The sequence below is a fragment of the Geotrypetes seraphini genome, chromosome 4, assembly GCF_902459505.1.
Source record: "Geotrypetes seraphini chromosome 4, aGeoSer1.1, whole genome shotgun sequence".
NCBI classification, from domain to species: Eukaryota; Metazoa; Chordata; class Amphibia; order Gymnophiona; family Dermophiidae; genus Geotrypetes; species Geotrypetes seraphini.
In genome coordinates, this window is record NC_047087.1 from 260,243,504 (window position 1) to 260,267,987 (window position 24,484).

The window sequence follows — 24,484 nt, forward strand, 5'->3', positions numbered from 1 at the left end:
GGTGAGATGATTGATCATGGGGAGAGGGACAAAAGGGAATAGAGATGGGATAGGAAGATAGTGGAAGTAAAAGGACAGGGAGATGTATGTTTTTAGATGTATCTAAATAAAAATAATAACAAAAAATTTATCTTTTTTATGTCATCTTAGCATATTTTATGCTGCAGAACGAATTATTTTTTTTTACATGTATTCCTATGGGAAAACGCGTTTCACATAACGAACGTTTCACATAACAAACTTGCTCCTGGAACCAATTAAGTTCGTTGTGTGAGGCACCACTGTACTCCAAATGAGGTCGCACCTTGGAGCAATACAGGGCCATTATGACATTCTTAGTCTTTTTAACCATCCCATTTTTAATAATTCCCAGCATCCTGTTTGCTTTTTTGGCCGCAGCCGCACATTGGGCGGAAGGTTTCATTGTATTGGTAGCATTATTTATTTATTTAGATTTATTAATCACCTTTATGAAGAAATTCACCCAAAGTGTTGTTCAGCAAGTTCAATTCAACATAAAACATACAACTTTGTTAACAGCATAACAGTAAAAAGACCAAATACTGTATAAAGAAACACAATGAGTGAGGTAAACTCCAAAAACAGCAATTTGAAAATAATAGGACTGCCATGAAACAGTTTGAAAAATCTACTTATAACAGTGCTAAAATTCAAATGAGCAATGTCACTCACAAACATATTGAACAGGATCGGCCCCAGCACTGAACCCTGAGGGACTCCACTACTCACCTTTCCTTCCTCCGAGCGACTTCCATTAACCACCACCCTCTGGCGTCTGTCCGTCAACCAGTTTCTAATCCAGTTCTCCACTTTGGGTCCTAACTTCAGCCCTTCAAGTTTGTTGAAGAGCCTCCTATGAGGAACTGTGTCAAAGGCTTTGCTGAAATCTAAGTAAATTACATCTAGCATATGTCCTCGATCCAGCTCTCTGGTCACCCAATCAAAAAATTCAATCAGGTTTGTTTGGCACGATTTACCTTTAGTAAAGCCATGTTGCCTCGGATCCTGTAACCCATTAGATTCTAGGAAGTTCACTATTCTTTCTTTCAGCAACACTTCTGTTATTTTTCCAACAACGGAAGTGAGGCTTACCAGCCTGTAGTTTCCCGCTTCATCCCTGTGACTACTTTTGTGAATAGGGACCACATCTGCTCTTCTCCAGTCCCCAGGAACCACTCCCTTCTCCAGAGATTTGTTGAACAAGTCTTTAATAGGACCCGCCAGAACCTCTCTGAACTCCCTCAGTATCCTGGGATGGATCCCATCGCTTTGTCCACCTTCAGTTTTTCAAGTTGTTCATAAACACTTTCCTCCATGAACGGTGCAGAATCTACTCCATTTTCTAGTGTAACTTTGTCACACAATCTCGGTCCTTCAGGTTTTTCTTTCGTGAACACAGAGCAGAAGTATTTGTTTAACACGTTTGCTTTTTCTTCATCATTCTCCACATATCAGTTCCTAGCATCTTTTAATTTAGCAATTCCATTTTTCATCTTCCTCCTTTCACTGATATATCTGAAAAAATTTTTGTCTCCCTTTTTTACATTTTTTGCCATTTGCTCTTCCGCCTGCATTTTCGCCAGGCATATCTTCCTCTTGGCTTCTTTCAGTTTCATCCAATAGTCCTTTTTGTACTCTTCTTCTTGTTTTTTTTTTTGTATTTCAGGAAAGCCAACTCTTTTGCCTTTATTTTCTCCGCAACTAGTTTAGAGAACCATGTCGGTTTCCTTTTTCTCTTGTTTTTATTTATTTTCTTCACATAAAGTTCCGTAGCCATTTTTATAGCTCCTTTCAGTTTAGACCACTGTTTTTCCACTTCTCTTATGTCCTCCCATCCTAACAGCTCTTTCTTCAGGTACTCTCCCATTTTATTAAAGTCCATACGTTTGAAATCTAGGACTTTTAGTATTGTGCAGCCGCCCTCCACTTTAGCCGTTATATCAAACCAAACTGTTTGATGATCGCTACTTCCCAGGTGAACACCCACTTGAACATTAGAGATACTCTCTCCATTTGTGAGGACCAGATCCAATATCGCTTTTTCCCTCGTGGGTTCCGTCACCATTTGTCTGAGCAGAGCCTCTTGAAAGGCATCCACAATCTCCCTACTTCTTTCTGATTCCGCAGACGGAACTTTCCAGTCCGCATCCGGCAAGTTGAAATCTCCCAACAGCAGCACCTCCTCTTTCTTTCCAAACTTTTGGATATCCACAATCAGATCTTTATCAATTTGCTGCGATTGAGCCGGAGGTCTGTAGACCACACCCACGTAGATAGAAGTTCCATCTTCTCTTTTCAGAGCAATCCATATTGCTTCTTCCTCTCCCCAGGTCCCTTGCATTTCAGTCGCTTGGATATCAATCCTTACATAGAGAGCTACTCCTCCACCTATTTGACCATCTCTGTCCTTTCTAAAAAGATTATATCCTGGTATGTTTGCATCCCATTCATGGGATTCACTGAACCACATCTCTGTGATAGCAACAATATCCAGGTCTCCCTCTAACATCAGGGCTTGCAGCTCATGAACTTTATTGCTTAGACTGCGAGCATTTGTGGTCATCGCTTTCCAGTGGTGATCTTTTTTGTATAGTTTTTTGTTTCGTTTTACTTCCCGTTGCAATGCTAAGAAGTGAGTTGCTAATATTGTTTGTGTTGCAATCTTTACTACCATCATATCTTGTCTTTTGCTGGGGGTGGTCTCTTTAATTGTCCTTCATACAATTGTCCTTGTAGTTTAAATGCCTAGTTTCAAGTTTATTGAGATTTTGATTTAAACGCAATATCAAGTATTTTCAATGCGTATAACAATAATAATTTGGGGGGACAAATAAAACAGTTTAAAACCATAAACATACAGTTTTATCCATAGTTACATTAAAGATACGTAAGGAATGAAAGGTTAAATTAAATTTGATTTAAAATAAACAATTAAAAATAAAACAACAGTTAGGGAAGAACAACTTTAGGAGAGGTATTAAAGAGAAAAGAATAAAAAAACATATTGTCTAAATTTCTCTGCAAGGATTCTTTTTCCTGCTGTAGTAATATGTAGCCCATCAGTACAATATAGCTTCTTGTCCTTCCATGTATTTCCCCATCCTCCTATGTACCTAAAGCCTTCTTGATGACACCAGGCTTTGAGCCACCTATTGAAGTCCTCTGTGTTTTTAACTCTTTGCTCTCCCTTTCCATGTGCTGGCAATACTTCGGAAAAAGCTACAGTCTTTACAAAAGGTTTCAAGCCCTCACCAAGCTCCCGAAAGACTTTCTGAGCTGCAAGTGTGGAGTTGTTGTTCCCAGATGGATAACAACATCAGCTTTAGACTTTTTTGTTTCTTCCTTAATTATAGATAGTATTTGTTGGGTACTCCTAGTAGCCGAGGATCCTGGGAGACACTTCACTATTTTAGGCTCCTTCTCTTGCGTTTCTTGATGGCATAAAACTGCTTTGACAATGGTTTGACTATTTCTCTTCATCATAACATACAGTGAATGACCAAAACCAAAATAGACTAGCCCCCTTTTTCACTAAGGTGCACTAACCGATTAGCGCGCGCTAATCACTAACGCGTCCATAGACTAACATGCACGCGTTAGCGTTTAGCATGCGCTAAATCAATTAGCGCACCTTAGTAAAAGAGGGCCTAAGTTTCATCTACTTCTAGTGCTCATATAAATTCCCATATGCAATCCACTACCAATTTCTCTTCTCCTCCCCTCCCCACCAGCCCTTTAATCCTTGCCCTAACTTTGCTGTCCATGTCCATCCCAGGCTCCTACACACTTGCATGACAAAAGTTGCTGAACAATGGAGAGCAGCACAACTACCATCTCAGAGGTTGCTTTAATCAGTGGTGTAGTAAGGAGGACGGACGGAAACCCTGGATGCCATGTCAGTGGAGGCACCGGTACCTCTCCACCCTGTCCCACTGTGCCACACTCGTGCCATTCCTCCCCTCCCCCACCCCATACCTCTGTAGATCTTTGCTCACACAAACAACTTCTCCTGCTTGTTGCTCGTGCCAGCTTGGTTCCCCTCTGAATCACTTCTGGGTCACAGGGCCAGGAAGTGACGTCCCAGGCATGCTCAAAATTCATGAGAGTAGTGGCCTCTTTTATCTTTTTTCTTTAATTATTTTAAGCATTTATATGCCACCTATCAAGGTTATTTAAGCGGTTTACAATCAGGTCCTCAAGTATTTTCTATATCTTCCCCGGTGGGCTCACAATCTATCTTTGGTGATAGGCCATTTTCAAGTTTATCAAAATCTCATTATCCCACACCATGGACAATCCTTCTGGGTGGCTTACAATTTAAATTTCAATAATCCAAAACTCTTATCACTTGCATGTACACACAAAATTTAGGATAAATAGAACTACAAAATTTTAGAATAAAGGAGGGAAAGGAAACACAATCTGGTAGTCTTATGTTCTGCAAAACTCTACCAACATAGCTAGCTCCACCTTTTTATTTATCTTTAATGTCAATATTGTACTTTTATATTTTATAAGCATCTTCAAATAAAAACGTTTTTAGGTCAGTTTTACATTTTTCAAGAGAATTCAATAATCTAAGAGGTAATGGTGTGGAAAATATTAAATTAATAACTTAGAAATATATAAATAATTATAATGTTTAGGACCAGTTACTAATAAAGTAGTTCTTAGATGTTTGCGAACTATCTCTTAATATGTTGGAACTTTAAGCCAATTATGGGTTTCTGATCTGAGAGATCTTGACCGTAATTATCGACTCAATAAACACATAAGATATAAAGGTTCTCCTGAGTTTAATATTTTAAATACCAATAAAAGAATTTTATAAGTAATTTGGTGGTTTATAGGTAGCCAAAGTGCTTCTTTCAAAGGCCTCTCTGTCCTGATAAAGGAGGAAGTCTCATTTTACAGTTCCTAGGTGGATTCGTATATTACCGTTGGAAGAATTCTGAGCAATTGAACAATGCAGAATTCATGCAAAATTTCCCCACTGCACAACATTTCCATTTCCTGTCAAAAATAAGGGCTCCTTTTACAAAGGTGAGCTGTCGTGTTTAGCATGTGCTAACCCCTCGCTACATGGAAAATACTAATACCAGTTCTATGGAGGCGTTAGCATCTAGCGCACACGCGCTAAAAACGCTAAAGCACCTTCATAAAAGGAGCCCTAAGCTTGCTCAGCAACCCTGCCAGAAGACAGAAACTGAAGGAAGCTGCATGGTCTGCTTGAAGAACTGGATGCATAGACCTGCCAGATGAGAAGGAGCAGAAATAGCTGCAGAGTTTCTGTGTTCAAAACAGGCTCCAGGGTTGGTCAGAGATAGGATGATAGTGCAGCTGTTGGAGGATGGTGTTTGCGCAGGTGGGGAGAGTCAGCACCGTTAGCTGTCAAGAATGGGTGTCTGGCTAAAGGCAGGACAGGAGCTGGGCAATGTATTAAGCCTGGGATTAGGGGATGGGGGGAAGCTGGAAAAAGCAATATTGCTGATGAGGAATCCAGGAAAGATGCCCCAGGAGGGTTATGTGTTTGTTTCTGCTATAATAAAGTGGCATGCACATACATTATTATTCAGAGCATTAAACAAACAACTCAATATCCACAAGGTTGACTCGTTCTGAATTTTAACTATTAAAACATACAGAAGCTGAAAACAGAAGTCTTTATGTCCCAGAGCAAAAGTCTTTGAACTGGATGCTCATTTTTTGCTGAAGGATAAATATGGAGAGTTTGAAGAATGAGTTGTTGATTGCCGAGGTAGAGATATTTGGTGAATAAACTGAGGAGGTTAAGAATGAGAGCTTAAAAAGTAGATTTGGAGTCTGATTAACAGCGACTTCAGGGAGGAGTCAAGATGGCGGCAGTGTGCGAGCTGAGAGTAAGACGCATTTAAGAGCTGACAACTGCTGGATTTCTAAACTGACTTTATTACCTGTTTTTCGACTGCTTTAATTCTTCTGTGTTGCCAGTATGCTGCATACGAAGAGAAAGGGGGGGTGATTAGAGCCACACCCTCACCGGCACTAGTGTCTACCCCAGTCCAGAAGACTATCAATCGCTTCTTTATGGCTCTATCAACGACGACACAAGTATCTGGAGGATTGGATAACCCAGCGTTGGACGTAGGTTTGGGAGCCTATCGCCCTTTCGGGCCTTGAAACATCACTCTCACTTCTGCCTACCCTTAACCCTCCATGTCCAGCTGCAACCGGGGCTCTGGGGCAGGAGACTGGCGATCCCGGAAGTGGATACATGGGGTTTCCAAGTGAGGGTACAGCATCAACTGCAAAGCAGCTGATGTCTACAATCAAGAGAGCAGAGAGAGTATCAGCTCTCACAGAGGCTTCCTTGAATGATATCTGGCAACTACTGCAACGAATGGAGATTAAAATGACCAAGTCCACAGAAGAGGTAACTAATATTACAACTAAATTGGATACCTTAACTAAGACTGTGGACTCGATGAAAATGGAGTTTACAGTCCAGGCCAGGCAAACACGGGAAAAAATACTACATTTGCAGCAGTATGAAGCAGCTACAATTAAGGGCAATACTTTAATTCATAGAAAACTTGAACAGATAGAAAATTATAATCGGCGGTTAAATCTTCGTTTCCTGAATTTTCCTTTGGCCCCAGGTGTTCTCCCCATTGATTTTCTTAAAAGATACTTATCTGAGAATTTAAAAATTCCCCTAAATAATATTCCTCCAATTAATACAATTTATTATTTGCCAAATAGAAAGGCTTTACAAAAGGAATCAGGAAAAAAGAATGGTCAAGAGACTCAGATTGATTTTGAAAATGTGTCTCTGCTTCTTGAACAAACTTTAACAGCTGACACTGAAAGAGCTACTCTTGGTGTCTTTTGTTTTTGAACAGGACGCTAATATAATTTTAAAACTATATTTTAAGAACTATCAGAAATTTGGGGGGGGGTCAGAAAATATGGTTATACCGTGATATTTCTAAAACCACTCAGAAACGAAGAAAGGATTTCCTTTCTTTACGTCAAGAGACAATCGAGTTAGGTGCTACATTTCTTCTTGCGTATCCCTGTAAGTGCCTGGTTAGGTACTTAGGTGTCAAATAAAATGCTCTCCTGGTCATTCGCGGTCGGCGATTTGCGGTGGTATTTTCCGACTGCGAATGACCAGGCAGGAAAGGGCAGCCGGAGAGGCAGGAGAGAGCAGCCGGAGTGCCGGCGAGTGAAGGAAATCACTCGCAGTATTGCTCCAACTGCCTCTTCCTGCACTAAAGTCGGGCCTCACCAATCAGGAACTGCGTGTCAAAGCAGTGAGGTTTGTGTGGTGAAAAGACAAAGCGGAAAGGGAGAGCAGAGCAGCATGCTGTGAGGCAAAATGAAGAATCAGCCTTGCAAGGAAAAGAACCATTATATGCATCTGCCAGGACTTCAGTGACTGGAGAGAGAGGGTCACATGCAGAAACTTTCCCAGACATGGCAAGGACAATCAGGAAGTATCATTAGCGTGATGAAAGGCCCAGGCTGTGCAGAGGAGGAGCATAGGGTCACATGCAAAGGAATGACTTCCAGCAGTAAAGATTACTCACTAAGCAGGCAGTAACAGCAATCACATGCTGAACTACGGCACACGGTAGTCTTTGACATGGTTGATATGATCTTATTTTACCACTGTTCGAAGGTATCTCAAAGAAATAAAGGAAAGTCAAGAACACTGTGTTTCTCCACAGTTTATTTTCTTTCGGATTGCTCCTTTATCTGTGGAACATTAGGGTCTTCTTGTTTTGTGCTTCACAGAACTACAGTACACATACATTTATTTATATACCACTTATGGTTTACATTCAGGTACTTGAGCACTTTTCCCTATCTGTCTGGTAGGCTCACACTCTATCAAATGTCCCTGGGGCAATGGGGAAATTGAATGACTTGCCCAGGGTCACAATGAGCAGTATGTTTTAGTTCTGCCCGATTCAGGAAAAAAAATTTTGATTCGATTCAGCCTACTGAATTGGTTTTTCGATTCGATTCGATTCGATTTTCCTGCCCAATTGGGTGTTTTTTTCAAACATTCTAGTGGGTTTATTTTATAGCCTCTTCACCCCCTTTGCCTTCTCCTAACCACATTGGCGCTGTGGTGTAAACAAAATAAACAAACAAAAAAGACTTTTCCTCTCTCTGTTAAATCCTAGCTCACATTCGCGGTCTAACACCAGCTCTGGCAGGATACACATTTCAAAGCTGACATATTGTAATCACAAAACAGAAAATAAAATTAGTTTTTCTACCTTTTGTTGCTTTAAACCCCCCTCCCCTTCCCCAAGCCTACTTGATGTCTTTGGTGGTTCATGGGGTTCACTGGGGGGAAGGAGCAAATGCTACTTGCTCCTGCCCCTTGTGGCATGCCTAAAAAATGGCTGCCGCCACATCTAATGTTGTTTTTATTTTTATCTTTGAAGAGCAGACTCGGGGGGTTTAGTTTTAAAGCTGTCATTTCTCTTCTGGATGATAACATTTTTAAATGTGCCATATGTAGGAATAAAAATCCTGCTGCAGGATGCAGAACAATCCTGGGGCTACTTCTAAGCAGGTCCAAGGTGTTAACAACTAAGGGCTAGATGCACCAAAGTCAGTGATCGTCATTAAACCTATTTTCACAGCTTTAGCAACAATCGCTTTTACCGACAGGATTCACAAAATGGTTCACTGTGGTTTTTTTTCCCTTGATTGCCCATTTTCCGATCTGGCCATGCAAATTAGCTAAAACCCCATCCAAAGTAGCCAAGCGATTGATGCACCAACATTGTTTTGGCTTTGCAAAAAAACAGGGGTTTTAGCTATCAGAAGAAACCAACAGGTCTGCCTGTTTTGGGCTTTTTTCATTTTTTTTCAATGGCACATATATTTTGTGCACATACACATGCAAAATATCTGTCCCATTAAAAAAAATGGAAAAAAGTCCCTCACTGCCGATGACCCCCAATGAACGCGGCACCGGGAATCCCCCAACACCACAATGAGAGAAAATTGGCAGAAAGGAAGCCCACTCCCTCCTGCCATGCCATCCCCACCCCCTATTAGAGAAGATTGGCAGGAAGTATGCCTACTCCCTCATGCCAACAGAGCCTCCCAAACCATCCCCTACCCTCCCTCCATACCTCTAAATCTTTGCCAGCGCAAGTGGCTTTTCTCCAGCATACACCTCACGCCAGCGATGGATTTCCCTCTGACATCACTTCCTGGTCCTGTGACCCAGAAGTGATTCAGAGGGGAACCAGGCTGGCACGAGCAACAGGCAGGAGAAGTTTCTTGTGCTAGCGAAGATCTACAGAGGCATGGGGTGGAGGGAGGGATGGCACGAGCGTGGCATGGTATGGTGGGACGGGGTGGAGAGGTGCTGGCACCCCCACTGACATGGCACCCAGAATTGTCCACCCCCCCACCCCCGCTCCCCTCCCTCCTTACTACGCCACTGATTAAAGCAACCTCTGAGATGGTAGTTATGCTTCTCTCCATTGTTCAACAACTTTGCAAGTTGCAAGTTGTTGGAGGCCCTTGAATTCTTATTGTGAAACTGTTAGGCAAGTTGCTGGTTGCTCTGACATGCTTCTGTGCTCTAAGGCAACTGAAATGTTTTCCATAGCTCTGGAAATAAGATGCCACAGGCAAGCAGCAGATTCTCAGTTCTGTTCCAACCAGCAGTAGCAGGAAACATGCCTCTAATGCAGAATACTTTAATAATAATCAGCTTGTTAATTTATGATCTACCCATATTCTACAGCTGAGAAGGACAGAATAAATAATGTATCACAAAATGCATTGTCATGCGTCACAACTAGGGTGCCTCCTCCTGGCTATGGGGACAAGCAGGGCTGGATTAATCACTAGGCCAAGTAGGCACATGCCTAGGGCCTGAAACTGTGAGGGGGGCCTGCTGAAGGAGGGCGACTCACCTTGCTATTTTTCAACGGTAACGGACCGCCGCCCACGCAGTAACGGCAACGGACCGCTTGCTCGCTCACATCAACAGCAACGGCAATGTGGCCGGATGTGTTACTGGAAGGTCCCGCGATGACTGGTTCTGCCGGTCCAGCCCCCTCCGACGTCACTTACTTGCTCTAGAAGAAGTGACATTGGAGGGGGCTGCACTGGCAGAAGCAGTCATCGCGGGACTTTCCTGTAACATATTTGGCCGCATTGGTGTTGCCGTTGCTGCAGGTGGGCAGGTGGTCCATTGCTGTTACTGCGGGGGGGGGGGGGCGTTGCCATTACTGCGGGGGGCCCATTGCCATTGCTGCGGGGAGGGCCATTGCCAGGGGGGACCGTTGCGGGGGGGGGTGTTGCTGCTGCTGCAGGGGAGAGGCATTGCCGTGGGGGAGAGAGAAAGGAGGATGGAAGGGTGGTGGAGGAAGAGAAAGGGGGCAGGGTGGTATGGAAGGATGGTGGAAGGAGAGAAAGGGGCTGATGGAATTGGTGTGCAGGGGAAGGGGAGAGATATAAGGGGAAGGATACTGGATGGAATTGGGTTGAAGGGAGTGAGAGGAAGGGAGAAAAGAGAGTGAAATGCCCGACCATGGGGATGTGGGAGAGGGAAGGGGAGGAGAGAGATGCCAGACCATTGGAGGAGGGGAAGAGAAGATGATGGATGCCACACCAATGGGGGAGGGGAGAAGAGATGGAAGGGAGAGGCAGACAATTTCTGGAAGAGGCACAGAAGGACAGAAGATGAAAAGAAAAGAGTGACAAGAAGATTAGGAGAGCAGAAACCAGAGATACAAAGGTAGAAAAAAAATTTCTATTTATTTATTTTTTTGCTTTAGGGGACATCGCTGTTTGCTTTAGGGGACATCGCTGTTTCTGTGGTGTTGCATTGTATTCAGAGTCCAGTTTCTTGGTGGTTTTATTTAACCTTTGTCCACGTATTTATATTTTATCCCCCCCTTTTACAAAACTGTAGAGCATTTTTTAGCGCTGGTCATGGCTAAAAACCATACTACAGTTTTGTAAAAGGGGGAGAGGTTAGTTTGTGATTACATATTCCATACTAGGCAAAGGTGTTTTCTGTGTTCTGTTTGTATGAAAGACGTGGTTTTTTGTTAGCGTTGACCAGCCTTGTTTGGCAAAATGCATCAGGCATGGTTCTTGGGAGCACCTTGAATTAACCTGATTTGAATCTTATTTTTTTGCCAATCTTCTTTTGTTTCATGTTGGATTCTTTGGTGGACTGCTTGCATTGTTGTTTCATTGCAAGTTAACATACATGGAGTGGAACGTTCTAGAGGAGTTACAGATTTGGTTGTTTATACATAGTAACATAGTAGATGATGGCAGATAAAGACCCGAATGGTCCATTCAGTCTGCCCAACCTGATTCAATTTAAATTTTTTTAAAATTTTTCTTTTTAGCTATTTCTGGGCAAGAATCCAAAGCTTTACCCGGTACTGTGCCTGGGTTCCAACTGCCGAAATCTCCGTCAAAACCTACTGCAGCCCATCTACACCCTCTCAGCCATTGAAGCCCTCTCCAGCCCATCCTCCCCCAAACTGCCATATACAGACCGTCAAGTCTGCCCAGTACTGGCCTTAGTTCAATATTTAATATTATTTTCTGATTCTAGATCCTCTGTGTTCACCCCACGCTTTTTTGAACATATGGGTTACAGTTGGTTGATGTAGAGTGAGGTAATTGAGAGGCGTTGTAAACTTGGTTATTAATATAGACATATTTCGGATAGTATTACTGCTTTACAAATATTTGAACACTTTTATATATGCATGGAAAGAGTTCAGAGTTAAAGTCCTGGGTAAGTAGGTGGGAAGGGAAGGAAGGGGGATTTGTTCAGAGATGTTTGGGGGTTGCATAGAAGAAAAACTGTGCACTGGTATGCTAATCTTTGTTTGTTTTGAATTAAAAAAAAAAAAAAGAAATACAAGTGGAAATAAAGAAGTAAATAAGAAAACAGATAAATGGGGGCGGGACATGGGCGGGGATAGGTGGGGTGGGGGGGCGAGGCATGGGCGGGGCTGGGCTGGGGGGGTCCAGCGTACTTGGGTGCCTAGGGGCCCTCGAAGAATTAATCCTGCCCTGGGGACAAGCGTATTCTCATCTCTCTTGCAACTGCCCTAGTGAGAGAGCGGCTAGAATGACAAAAATTGAGGCCAAACTCCAGGTTTCTACTTTATTTGAACATAAACTCAAATAACAAAAATATAATTCTTGTCTTTACATAGTACTCTTTCCTTGATGAGAAATTAAGTATAGCCTGGGATTCTAAACAAGCTTTGCACTCTTCCAAATTACAGTAGCCTTTTACATACAACTAGACACAGACTCCCATTCATTACCGATAGAGAACGACTCGGAAGCAAAGTTTGTCCCTGTCTCCACGGACTGTCCACATTTGCAGAAGCCTTGAACACTTATGATTTTATATTTTTTAAGAATAATAAAAAGGGACAATATTCTGCACAATTGTTTATAAATCACAAATAGAGCCTTCCAATCTGGTTTTAGTACAACCTTACCAAAGATTGAGTTGCTTATGTTTTTACATCATCTGGGAAGGTAATTGGATTGTCTTTCAGACATGGGTGTAGAAAAGAACCTAAACCGTGTGGTGGATGAACAGGAAAATAAGCGCCTATTAAAAATCTGAAGGCCACTAGCAAAGTCGTCAGGAAAATCCAGGCAAACACATAAAGATTTAAGCACCCCTCCACATAAAGGCAGTAACTCCCATTTCTAAAAAGCTGCATGCCCATAATTTGTAACTAGCGTGTACGTTTACATATGTAAGTTATAGAATAAGGTCAGTTGACATAATAAAGAGCCAGTAATTGGTGTCCACAAGCAATAGGCTATGTGGCTTTAGTTGGCACTAATTGAAAGGTGTGCAAAAACCTGATTAAGTCAACTTTAGGGACAGATTTTCTTAATTACATTCTTTCACAGGGCTGTACATTATCGACTTTTGCTGAAAAGCAAGTCAAGACCTTTTACGAAGCCGCGCTAGCGGTTTTATTGCACGCACCGGATTGCTAGCCAGAAATCTACCGCCTGCTCAAAAGGAGGTGGTAGCAGCTAGCGCGTGTGGCAAGTTAGCGCGTGCCATGCCGCGCGTTAAGGCCCTAGTGTGGCTTTGTAAAAGGAACCCTTAGTATTAGCCGTTGGAAAATGTTACTGTATCTTTAGTTTTATGTAAAATCCTGTTACATCCACAAGAAGTAGTCCCACAGAAAGAGACATTAAAAACATTACTTTTCTAATAAATTAATCACTTTGTATGCACAGTGTTTTTGTATCTAATTACTGCTATAATTAAAGAGCTAATATAGATCAATTAATTCATGCTGGATTTTACAAAGCTGTGGAAGAGGTTTCTACTGTGGGCCAGCAAGGCAAATGCTCCAACGCTCATAGAATTCCTATGAGCGTCAGAGCATTTATCTCACTGGACCACGGTAGAAACCTCTACTACAACTTTGTAAAAGCCAGCATAAATGCGTAGTGATAGTTTTTTGCATAGTAATTTGTGTTGGGCTCATGCTTTATTAAGCCTAGCTGACCATTCAGTGATAGAAACATAGAAACATAGAAGATGACGGCAGAAAAGGGCTACAGCCCATCAAGTCTGCCCACTCTGCTTACCCACCCCCTGTCTATGCCCTAATGACCCAATTTCCTTATCTTGACCCTCGTAGGGATGCGAGGCAAAGTACCATAATCATTATGTTTTTGAGCGTGGCGGCTGGAAAAATATAAAATTATCCTGCCAAAATACTAAAAAGTGTGACAGCAACTGGAAAGGTAATGTAACAAAATTAAACATGCAAAGGGAGATTAATTCCTGAATGGAAAAGGACGGACAATACCGCCGCACTGATCTGCTGGCACCGATTGCGCTTCCAAGCTCACAACCACCGCCACCAAATCTGTCTCTCTCAAATGTCCCCCCTTACCTACAGTAGGTTTATGCCATTAGTTTCTCCTTATCTCTCCTATCCCCCCATTTATGTCCAGAATTTTTACTCAGGGCCATATGCAGACACCATATTTCAGACAGACCTGAGTCCAAACTAGATGGGCACAAGAACCATCTCCCCTCACCTGCCCTTCTGTACCAATCCTTCAGTTCTTTGTTAGTAGCAAAGAGTGACTCATACCCATTGCTTCCAACAGCTATTAGACGTCCCTTTGCACTGGCTTTGCGTATGCAGTTACAGGAAGTTGCATCAGATGGAAGGCTTGGGATCAGTGCTAACAGTGGATATGAGTCACTGCTGACTGACAGCACAGAACTGAAGGGTTTATAAAGTATGGAAGAGCAGGAGTGGAAATGAGAGACGTCCAATCACCTGCAGGGGAAGGGAGAGAGAAGATGCCGGGAGTCTTCATCTGGTGGGTCTTGGGTAGCCCTGCTAGCCATATCAGAGATGCACCAGTGTTGGGTGGGCCTGAGGCTACACCACTGTTTTTCCTCCCTCCCTTCCTTCCCCCCAACTAGGTGTCTCTTCTCTCCTTTCTCCCTTCCCTTGACTGCTACCCTACACCAGGTTCAGTAGCTTTCTTTTTCCCCTGGCTCCCTCACTAGACACTCTCCCCTGACTGCCCCATCTCCCAAACCACTTCTAAAGGCAGGAGTGAGGTCCAAATTCTCCTGCCACAGGTTCCTCTGTCTTCCCAGTTCCAGGGGCAGGAGGGATTGAGCATCGTTCCTGTCTTTAAAAGTGGGTGGGAAAGGTGGGTGGGAAGATTGGAGGGATCAAAGAAATGTTCAGGTGGGTAGGGAGGAGTAATTCTGGAAGCTTGGGGGCAGATGTCTATAGCTCCAAGTAGTGTTTGGGGGCGGGGGAATCATTGGGGGGCCACTATAGGCTCACAGGCCATGCACTGAAGAACAATTTCATGGGATGTAAAACCAAGTTGTCCGCAGCATTTGATCAACTGTTTGCATGTAAATAGGAGAGAACTCCCTATCTAAGATATGTATATAATTTCTGAAAAGGGTAGATGGTCATGCTTCCTCACCCAAAAGAGCTTATTAAGAGACCTGCTACCTTACATCCTCTTTTTCTTTCCCCTCCCCCTGATGAATCAAATTGCCCATATCAGCCTTAGATCACATTTCAATGCATTGTTCCATTTGGGACAGTAAACAATATAATGGGGAAATTAGAATGAGTAGATAAGAACATAAGAAGTTGCCTCCGCTGGGTCAGACCAGAGGTCCATCCCGCCCAGCAGTCCGCTCCCAAGGCGGCCCATCAGGCCTATCACCTGTGCAGTGGTCCCTGACTATTCCTATAACCTACCTCTACTCCTATCTGTACCCCTCAATTCCCTTATCCTCTAGGAACCTATCCAAACCTTCTTTGAAGCCTTGTAACATGCTTTGGCCTATCACCGCCTCCGGAAGTGCATTCCATGTGTCCACCACCCTCTGGGTAAAAAAGAACTTCCTAGTGTGTGTTCTAAACCTGCCCCCTTTTAATTTCTTCGAGTGCCCCCTTGTACTTGTGGTTCCCCACAGTGTGAAGAATCTGGCCCTGACTACCTTTTCTATGCCTCTCAGGATTTTGAAGGTTTCTATCATGTCTCTCCTAAGTCTCCACTTTTCCAGGGAGAATAGCCCCAGCTTTTTCAACCTGTCAGCATATGAGAAGTTTTCCATACCCTTTATCAGTTTAGTCGCTCTTCTATGGACTCCCTCAAGTACTGCCATGTCCTTCTTGAGGTACGGCGACCAGTACTAGACACAGTACTCTAGATGTGGGCGCACCATTGCACGATACAGTGGCATGATGACTTCCTTCGTCCTGGCAGTGATACCCTTCTTAATGATACCCAACATTTTGTTTGCTTTCCTTGAGGCCGTCGCACACTGTGCCGACGCTTTCTATGTTGTGTCTACCATCACCCCCAGGTCTCTTTCAAGTAGCATTGAAATATATGCCTCATACAGATGAAACTTATGAATTTCTATTGCTCCTTATTTGCTCTGATACCACAATTGTATGTTATTACTTGAAGCAGTTCAGAGAAAAGCAACAAAAATTCTTTCGAGGCTGGACTACTGCAACTCAGTCTATTTAAGTCTGACAAAGAAAAGTCTTCAAAGACTTCAGCAGATCCAGAATACTGCAGCTAGGCTGATCTTTGCAAAGAGCAAATTTGACCATGTTTCGCCGTTCCTGCTACATCTCCACTGGCTCTTAGTAATTTCTAGGGTCTACTTTAAATGTGCCTGCCTAACTTTCAAGATCCTCCATGGCATTCTTCCCCCTTTAATTCCTCTATCTTGGAATGCTGCGAGACCTGACCGCCAGATCTATCCAAAAGCTCAAATCATCTTTCCCCTCACTAAAAGGCATTACCTACATTGGAAAACTAGGGAAATCTCTTCACTTCAAAACTACAGAACTCTGGAATAATTTCCCTGTCTAGCTGTGCAACCTGGGCTCTTTCCAACTATTCCGTAGACACCTGAAAACTTGGCTGTTTTCAAAAATGTAAATTTCTGCTTCCCTTTCACCAACTCCCATTGTGCTTCCCTTTTAATTTTTGAATACTGTGTCGCGCTTTATATTTATAGAGAAGATGCGGTATATAAGCTTAAGGTTTAGTTTAGTTTGTGCCATAAGACTTATAAGGATGGACTTAATCACCTGAAGGTAAGGTTACCAGATTTTCTGCCCCTTGCTCGCCCAGTTCCACCCATCCTCACCCCGTCATGTCCCCAATCCCGCCCTCAATCTCACTCTAGCCCTGCCCCCGCTGCCTGCTCTCGTCTGGTAACCCTACCTGAAGGTATACACGCTGGAAGAAAGGAGAAACAAGGGTGATTATGATACAGACATTCATATATTTGAGAGGTATTGATTTACAAGCAAACCTTTTCCAGAGGAGGGAAAGTGGTAGAACTAGAGGACATGAATGTAGATTGCTGGAGGGGCTGACTCAAGAATAAAGTCAGGAAGTACGGAAAGGGTAGTAGATGCCTGGAATACCCTTCTGTGGAAGGTGGTGGAGATTAAAACTGTGATGGAATTTTAAAAATATGTGGGATAAATATAAAGGAATCCTGTATGGAAGGCATGGAAACAAACAAGATTAGTGGTGATTAGATGGCAACATTAGTAATTGAGAAGCAAAGCCAGTGCCGGGCAGATTTCTACAGTCTGTGTCTTGATTGTGGCTGAAAAGATGCTGAGCAGACTTCTATGGTCTGTATCCTGAAAATTGCAAGGACAATTAAAGCGCATATATAGTATCATATCACATGTTATCTTGTTGGGCAAGCTGGATGGACCAAACAGGTCCTTTATTCGCCATTATCTAATATGTTAATATATTATTAGCACTAGCTTGCTACTTTGCATTGGGCCGGCATAATACAGAAGAGTCTCGATTATCCAACATAAATGGGACCAGCCAATTTTCAGATAATTGAAAAGTCAGATAACACAGAACACATTAAGATTGCATAGAAAATGTGTATTTCAAGTGCTGCAGGGAAAGCAGAAGTACGAGTAGGTGCTGCCCTTCCACTGAATCTGACGCTAGGAGAGGGGGGGGGAAGGGAGTCACAGTGATGTCATCAGGGGATATGTCAGATATGCTGGATGGTCAGATTAGCGAAGGTCGGATAATTGAGACTATACTGTATTGAAATGATCATATTTTTGAGGGGCTCTTATGTGCCAAGGTAAGCTTGCTTGTGAAGAAGATAAAAGCACAGTGAATTCAGGGAGACCGCCTGAACTGAAAACAAAAGAAAAAAAATGTAAAGTATCTTATCTGCCTCTGGAACACGCAAAAAGCAGTGTGTAAAAATAAACTGGAAACTACTGCATAGTCTGAGTTGGATTAATTGGTTCCATGTGTAGGAGGGAACCATTCATAGCATGCATTTTTTTCCAGTCTTCCCCTGTGGTTAGTAACTAAGCGACACAGAGGGAAGGAGGATGGACACGCCTCTTTGTCTAGCTGGAGAATGCCATCCTGGCACTTCTGAAGGGTTTTCTTGCAGCTCATTTCTGAGTAATGATGTGTAACTTATGAAGGAAAAAAGTCGTTAACTATGTTACATTCTAGGAGGGCAAGTTCAGTGTGTATCTAGATGGAGCTTGTTGCTTGTTAGAAATGCAGCTGGATCTCTTTTGCTGACAGTTCAGGGTTCCCTTTTTCTCTGGTTAGATTTATCTGCTGTGTAGGATGTTATACCAGTCTCTAGTTTAGAGTTGAGATGGAGACGGATTCCGAATGTGCCCTAAATAGACCTTTTTGTGGGGGATGGGGTGGTGGTACATATGCTCCCCCCCCCACACACACACATACAAACACACACAAAAAAAATTATGTACTCAAATGTATGTGTTATCTCCCTGTCCTATGGGAGTTTGTTTACTTTACACAGTGCTGTAACACCTACAATGCACGGAAATATCCCAGCTCCCCCTCCTCCAGCATTATAGAATGAGCATCTCCTTAGCAAATGTCCCCAGAATGCAATAGGACAGATGTGTTGAGGGGTCCGTTATTAGAGGCTTTTTTCAACGGAGGTCCATTTTTCACATTATCCTCCCTGGACAGTTTGTTATGTCATTGCCTATTCTTTGCGATGTGGCTTCTGTTTTCCTGTTTTGATGTTGGCTGCATTATCAATAAAAATTATTTAAAAAAAATAAATAAATCCATTTATTTTACTTGCTTGGATGCCCTCGTATGGTCTTTCCTAATATCTTTTGCATTGAAATAGTTTTTGGGGCTTTTCTTCGTTTTCTCTTGGAAAACCTTGATTTTCCAATGCATTTAGGCAGTCTTTTAGATGTTCACACACTGAGTAATGTGTTTCAGTTTTATAATCATGCATAGCTGAGCCCTTCTTCTTTCCTCCCCTCCCCCTCTAGCTGAGCCCTTCTCCTTTCCTCCCCTCCCCCTCCAGCTGAGACCTTCTCCTTTCCTCCCCTTCCTCTCTCTAAAGAAATACCCCCCCCCTTTTTTTTCCCCCAGAAATAAAGTTTAAAATAATCTTGACATATGAGGAAGTCTTCTGACAAATGCTTCTCTGGCTGTCTATCATGAGATATTGAAATTCTCCTTGTCATATTGTGGGCCATATGTGCTAAAGGGTTTTCCCAATTTTGTGTCTGTAGGCTAAAAATAAAAAGTTTTGTACAATCTGATCTACAAAGGATCCTTTTTAATTTAAAACAATTTTTACTGAACTTACAAATAAAGAAGATGCAAACAGAGAGTTCTAAAATTCTACATTAGCCACTTGAGAGCGTGTTTCACCCCTCCCCCCCATTTATCCAATGAGATAAGTAGAACATCAGAAGGCACAGGGTTAACAATGCCACCCTCCCCTCAACCCCGAATGTAAAGATATAACCCAGCCTGCTAACTACATTAGAGGTTTGACTCTTATACCTCTCATGATCTATCACAGTGGTCTCAAACTCGCGGCCCGGGAACCACATGCGGCCCGCCAGGTACTATTTTGAGGCCCTCGGTATGTTTATCATAATCACAAAAGTAAAATAAAACAGTTTCTTGATCATCTGTCTCTTTAGCTATAAATTACAATATTATTATTAAGACTTAGCCAAAAGAAAAGATTTATAAACTCTAAAGAGTTATACCTCATGGAAAATTGTCATTTCTTTAACAAGACATTAACTATTTTTTCAGAATCCCTCCAAGTACCTACAAATCCAAAATGTGGCCCTTCAAAGAGTTTGAGTTTGAGGCCACTGGTCTATCAAATCCTATTATACAATACTACCCTCTCTACACTATAACCCTGTCTGCCCCTCCCCCAGTTGGCACTGGCCAAGTTAGTGTAGACTTCTGAGATTTAAATTGAGCGCCAATCTCCTCGCCTTTGAAGACAATGGGCTAGATGAACTAAAGATATCAACTGTTGGCTGATTCTCCAGCAGTGATTGAAGCGCTATCAAGTTTGCATGCAAACACGATCGATCAATCGCTCAATGAATGATTGACACATGCGCAGATCTCTAACGGCAGTGACAAGGGAAGTAGACTCCTGTCACTGCTGTTAGGACTTGGTATTTTTTTAATGGCACAAATGTGTGTGTGTGTGTGTTGTACACACGCACAATCTGTCCCATTAAAAAAAAGAAAAAAAGCCCCCTCCTCATGCCAGGCACCCCTGAGCCACTGCCCCCCCCCCCCAAATGACAGGAGAGACGCCCCCCGAACCTCCCCTGTAACTTTTTAAAAAGTTGAAGTAGGAAGCTGCTCTGAGGCTCCTGTTTTGATGATGGGCCTTCCCCTCCCATGTGCATCATGTGACGCATGGGGGAGAGGCCAAAGTCCCTAATTGGTTCAGATGCCTGTGGCCCCTCCCAAGGGGTGGGGCCTTAGGCATCTGAGACATTCAGACCTTAGGCACCTCCCTCTATCCAGGATACTAAGGAAGGAGCCTAAAGCCATGATTGGTCAAGCCAATTGGTCAAGCCAATCAGGGTCTTTGGAGGGCAATAGTAATAGGTAACTTACTGCTCTGTATACTATTTCCAGCTTTGAAACACTTCATAACTATAGGAAATTTATAGTTTTGACAGAAATTTATTTGCATACTGAACTTGTTTTGTGTACTTACTTGTCCTCTATAAATGTGATTTGCATCTTGGGTATCTTTTTTCTTCACTTCATTTTGTTTCAATTTAGTACTGTATATACTCAAATATAAGTTGATCCGAATATAAGTTGAGACCCCCATTCTCCCCCCTCCCCAAAAAAAGGATGAAAAATGGTTGACTTGAATATTATAGAAAGCAAACCTAAATACTGCTAATAACCAGCAATATACATCAGTGTTATTAGCCCAGCAAAATTGAAGGACTAAGGCCTCAGAATCGGAGCCTACGCACAGCAGTGCCAATCACAAACTGGGAATAATCTGCGTAGTGAAATCGCTCCTGCTCCAATCATTGGCCAACACACATAAATTTTTTTAGAAAAATTTTCAAAAGCATTTAAATGAAGCTATAGATACTCCTACGGGGTTATATTGTGTAAGTGCAAGCCAGGATATGAAAAACATAGACCAGAAAAGCAACTTAGCTTTGTAGCTGACTTGTCTTTACAGGGAAATACAGTCGCTAGTGTTTGTTTGCCGACGCGGCCAGCGTTTCGCGGGAATTTTATAATAAAGACCATCTGCTGCGTCAGGGCCACCAGGACATTCAAAAATCAAGGCTCAATTACTGCACTCACTTGAATATTAGACTTAGTACTTAATATTCAAGTGCCCTGCCCTGCCAGGATCTGCATCCAGTGTCCCCTCCATCCCTCCCCTGCCAGGCTCTGCACCCAGCCCCCCTCCTTGCCAGGCTCTGCACTCAGCCCCCTTTCCTCCCTGCTCTACTAGGCTCTGCACCCAGCCCTCCTCCCTGCCAGCCCTCCTCCCTGAACCCAGTCCCCCTCACTCCCTGCCAGGCTCTGCACCCTGTCCCCCCTCCCTTACTGCCCTGTACCATATCCCTCCCTCCCGATGCCTTGCAGGCCACCACTGGTGGTTCAGGATATGAGGGATCCCCATCTTCCATTCCAGCCGAATCCTCCCCCCTCCAATTCCTCTGTGGCCTTGTGGTAGGCGGCACAGAAGGAATACCTTCTGCCTCCTATGCCTGCCGAAATTGGATATCCACACCTCCCTCCCACCTCCCCCAAGTACCTTTCGGGTCCCAAGTAGCCAGCCAGTGGAAGCAGAAGCAATCTTCCTGCCCTTCCGCTCCATTCGAGGCCGCTAGCTGATTCCACCTCCCCCGCGGTCCTTTTGGGTCTCTGGTAGCCAGCCGGTGCATGGAGCCCTCCCGTTCCGTTCGAGGCCGCTGGCTGATGGGCTGCTGCAAAAACTCATACGTTAAAAAAAAACCCAACAAAACATCCCAAGACAGGCTGCCTACATTGTAGGTGATTTTGCAAGCCTAGGGAGGCGCTTAGGGCCGCCTAAGCTCACCCAAGGCTAGACATGGGTGTGGTTTCGCTCAGAAGTGGCCTTAGACAAGCTTAGGTAGCACTAGGTGTCTCCCTAGGGCCCTGATAGGCACTTGAAATGTATGCCAGCAACCCCTGGAACCCCCTCCCCTCTCCCCCCCCCCCCCCCGCAAAGAATATCAACAGGAGGGATGTCCAGTGGTTCTCAAGCTAGTTATGAAGACATGAGAACCTGGTCAAATCTCACTGTTGTTCCTTTTGTCTTTGGACACCACTTAACCCTGCCTTGCCTCAGGCCCAATAGGGACAGCAAAAACACCTACTGTATCCAAATATAACTCACCTTGGAAAAAGGTGTGAGCTAAATACATTATTTACAGAGGCCAGCCATAAGGGGCAGCAGCGAGGGGGTTTCGATCCTGCCCCCAATGCCCCTACTAGGGCCACTAGGGATACAGTTAGGCTCAGGAGGACTACCTAGACCTTAGGGAGTTGAAGGTTAGAGGGGCTCATTCAAGGGGGGTTGGGGGATAGGAAGGATTTGGACTTTTTGGAGACCGGGAGGGGGATTAGGGCTTCTTTAAAGTTAAAATATAGTTATACGAGTGCCAGCACCCACATAGGTAAGTGGGTGGAATTAGAACAGCATTTGAGCTGTTCTAAATTTGACTGCTTAGCTATACGAGTGCAAGACTGAATTTCGATGGTGCTGGCACTGGATGCCACCAGTACCTGCATAACTGCTGACTCCTTCCAAATGTCACCTCCTACGCTGCTCTGACCTGCCTATTTTATTAATGGGAGAGGGGGGGAGTCAGTGGCAATATTCAGTAGTATTGCTTGGTTTAGTGCTGCTGAATATTGAGAGTGGGCGTAGGCAACCAGGTGACTTGTGGGCAACAGCCTCTTCTGCCTGTTGCTTTGAATATCGTTCGGTAAGAATTTTTTCATAAATTTCTAATAGATCGCCAGTAAAAATAGTCCTTTAATTAAATCCTTGAAAAGCTCCCAGGTTTAAATGCTTTTGCTCGGCATGGATGTGTTTCGCTGGTTGGTTGCACTAGGTAGAAGACTCCGAACTCCACCCAAACTGGTCAAAACGATTCCACAACCTGGGTTTAGAAGTGTAAAACAACCTATTTTACTAGCAATCTGCTTCTCTTTGCTTCCATCTTGGATATCGTAGATTGCCTTGTTTTCTTAGAATAAATTTATTATAGGCATAAGTCAGGGGAAGCACCTTTAGTACCTTAGCCCCCCATCCTAATGGTCATCCTGTTATTCTGAGGAAATTCATTCTATTGAATTGTTTGCATGAGTATGGGAGGTAATACAACTTGTAGTGTTGAAAACATGCCCTAGATCACTAATAATGCCTTCTGAAAAGATCCCTAGGCAGTGGCATAGCGAAGGTAGAAGGTGCCTAGGGTGGCAGCACTCCCCCACGCCCTCCTCTTTAGCCCTCCACTCGTTCCACGCTGTCCCCCGCTCCTTCCGCACTACACTCACGCCCTCCCTTTCCACCCCTGTACCTCTTCGCCAACACAAGCAGCTTCTCCGGCTTGTTGCTCACGCTGGTTTTCCCTCTGATGTCACTTCCTGGCCCTGGGACCTGGAAGTAATTTCAGAGTGAGCCAGGTTGGCGTGAGCAGCAGGCTAGAGTAATTGCTCGCACTGGCAAAGGTTTTAAAGAGATAAGGGGGTGGGGAAGGGAGGGCGCAAGTGTACCGTGGAGAGGTGCCAACTCCCCCATCAAAATGGTGCCCAGGGTGGTCCTCCCCCCCCCCCCCCCACACCACTGTCCCTAGGGGAACACATAAATACATATAAAGAATATCCTGCTGAAGATTAGCCAGTGCTAGATGTTAACAGTAATCAGCAAACCACAAGGTAATATTGAATTCCAGGGGAGACCTTAGGGCTCCTTTTACTAAGCTGCGCTAGTGGGCTTAGCGCACGCTAAATTGCCATGTGCACTAGACGCTAATGCCACCATTGAGCTGGTGTAGTTTTTATGCATAGCGCGGAGATTAGCACACGCTAATCGGCAGCACGCGCTAAAAATGCTAGAGCACCTTAGTAAAAGGAGCCCTTAGTGTTAAACACCCCATACAGATACAAGATCCTTATACTGAGGTTACCGCTACATAATCATCAACATAGCAGATTTCTAGACCATATTGCCATGAGTTCAGTATGGTTAACAAAAGATTATGCTATGCAAATATACAAGAAATAATATACAGAAGGTCTAATTGGTCAGAAATTAAGAGAAAAGAAAGGTTTTCAACAGTTTCCTAAAATGTTCATAAGATGTGGATCTAATTAATAATAAACAAAAATCTTTGTCATAGTAAGCTGCTTGGTACGAAAGACAAGGCCCATGATGTGTCTTACTTTTACAGCCCTTGGCAGACGGGAACGTAAATACTTCACCCTTGGCAGACGGGAACATAAATACTTCACCCTTTAGGGAATGGAGAAAAAAAAACTCTTCAGTAAGACACATACC

General features: G+C 43.5%; 1 protein-coding gene across 7 annotated transcripts in view; it reads left to right on the forward strand.

The window, feature by feature from the left end:
• Positions 1-24,484, forward strand: part of MYOF (myoferlin) — a 278,291-nt gene that overhangs the window by 64,858 nt on the left and 188,949 nt on the right. The window lies entirely within an intron of this gene.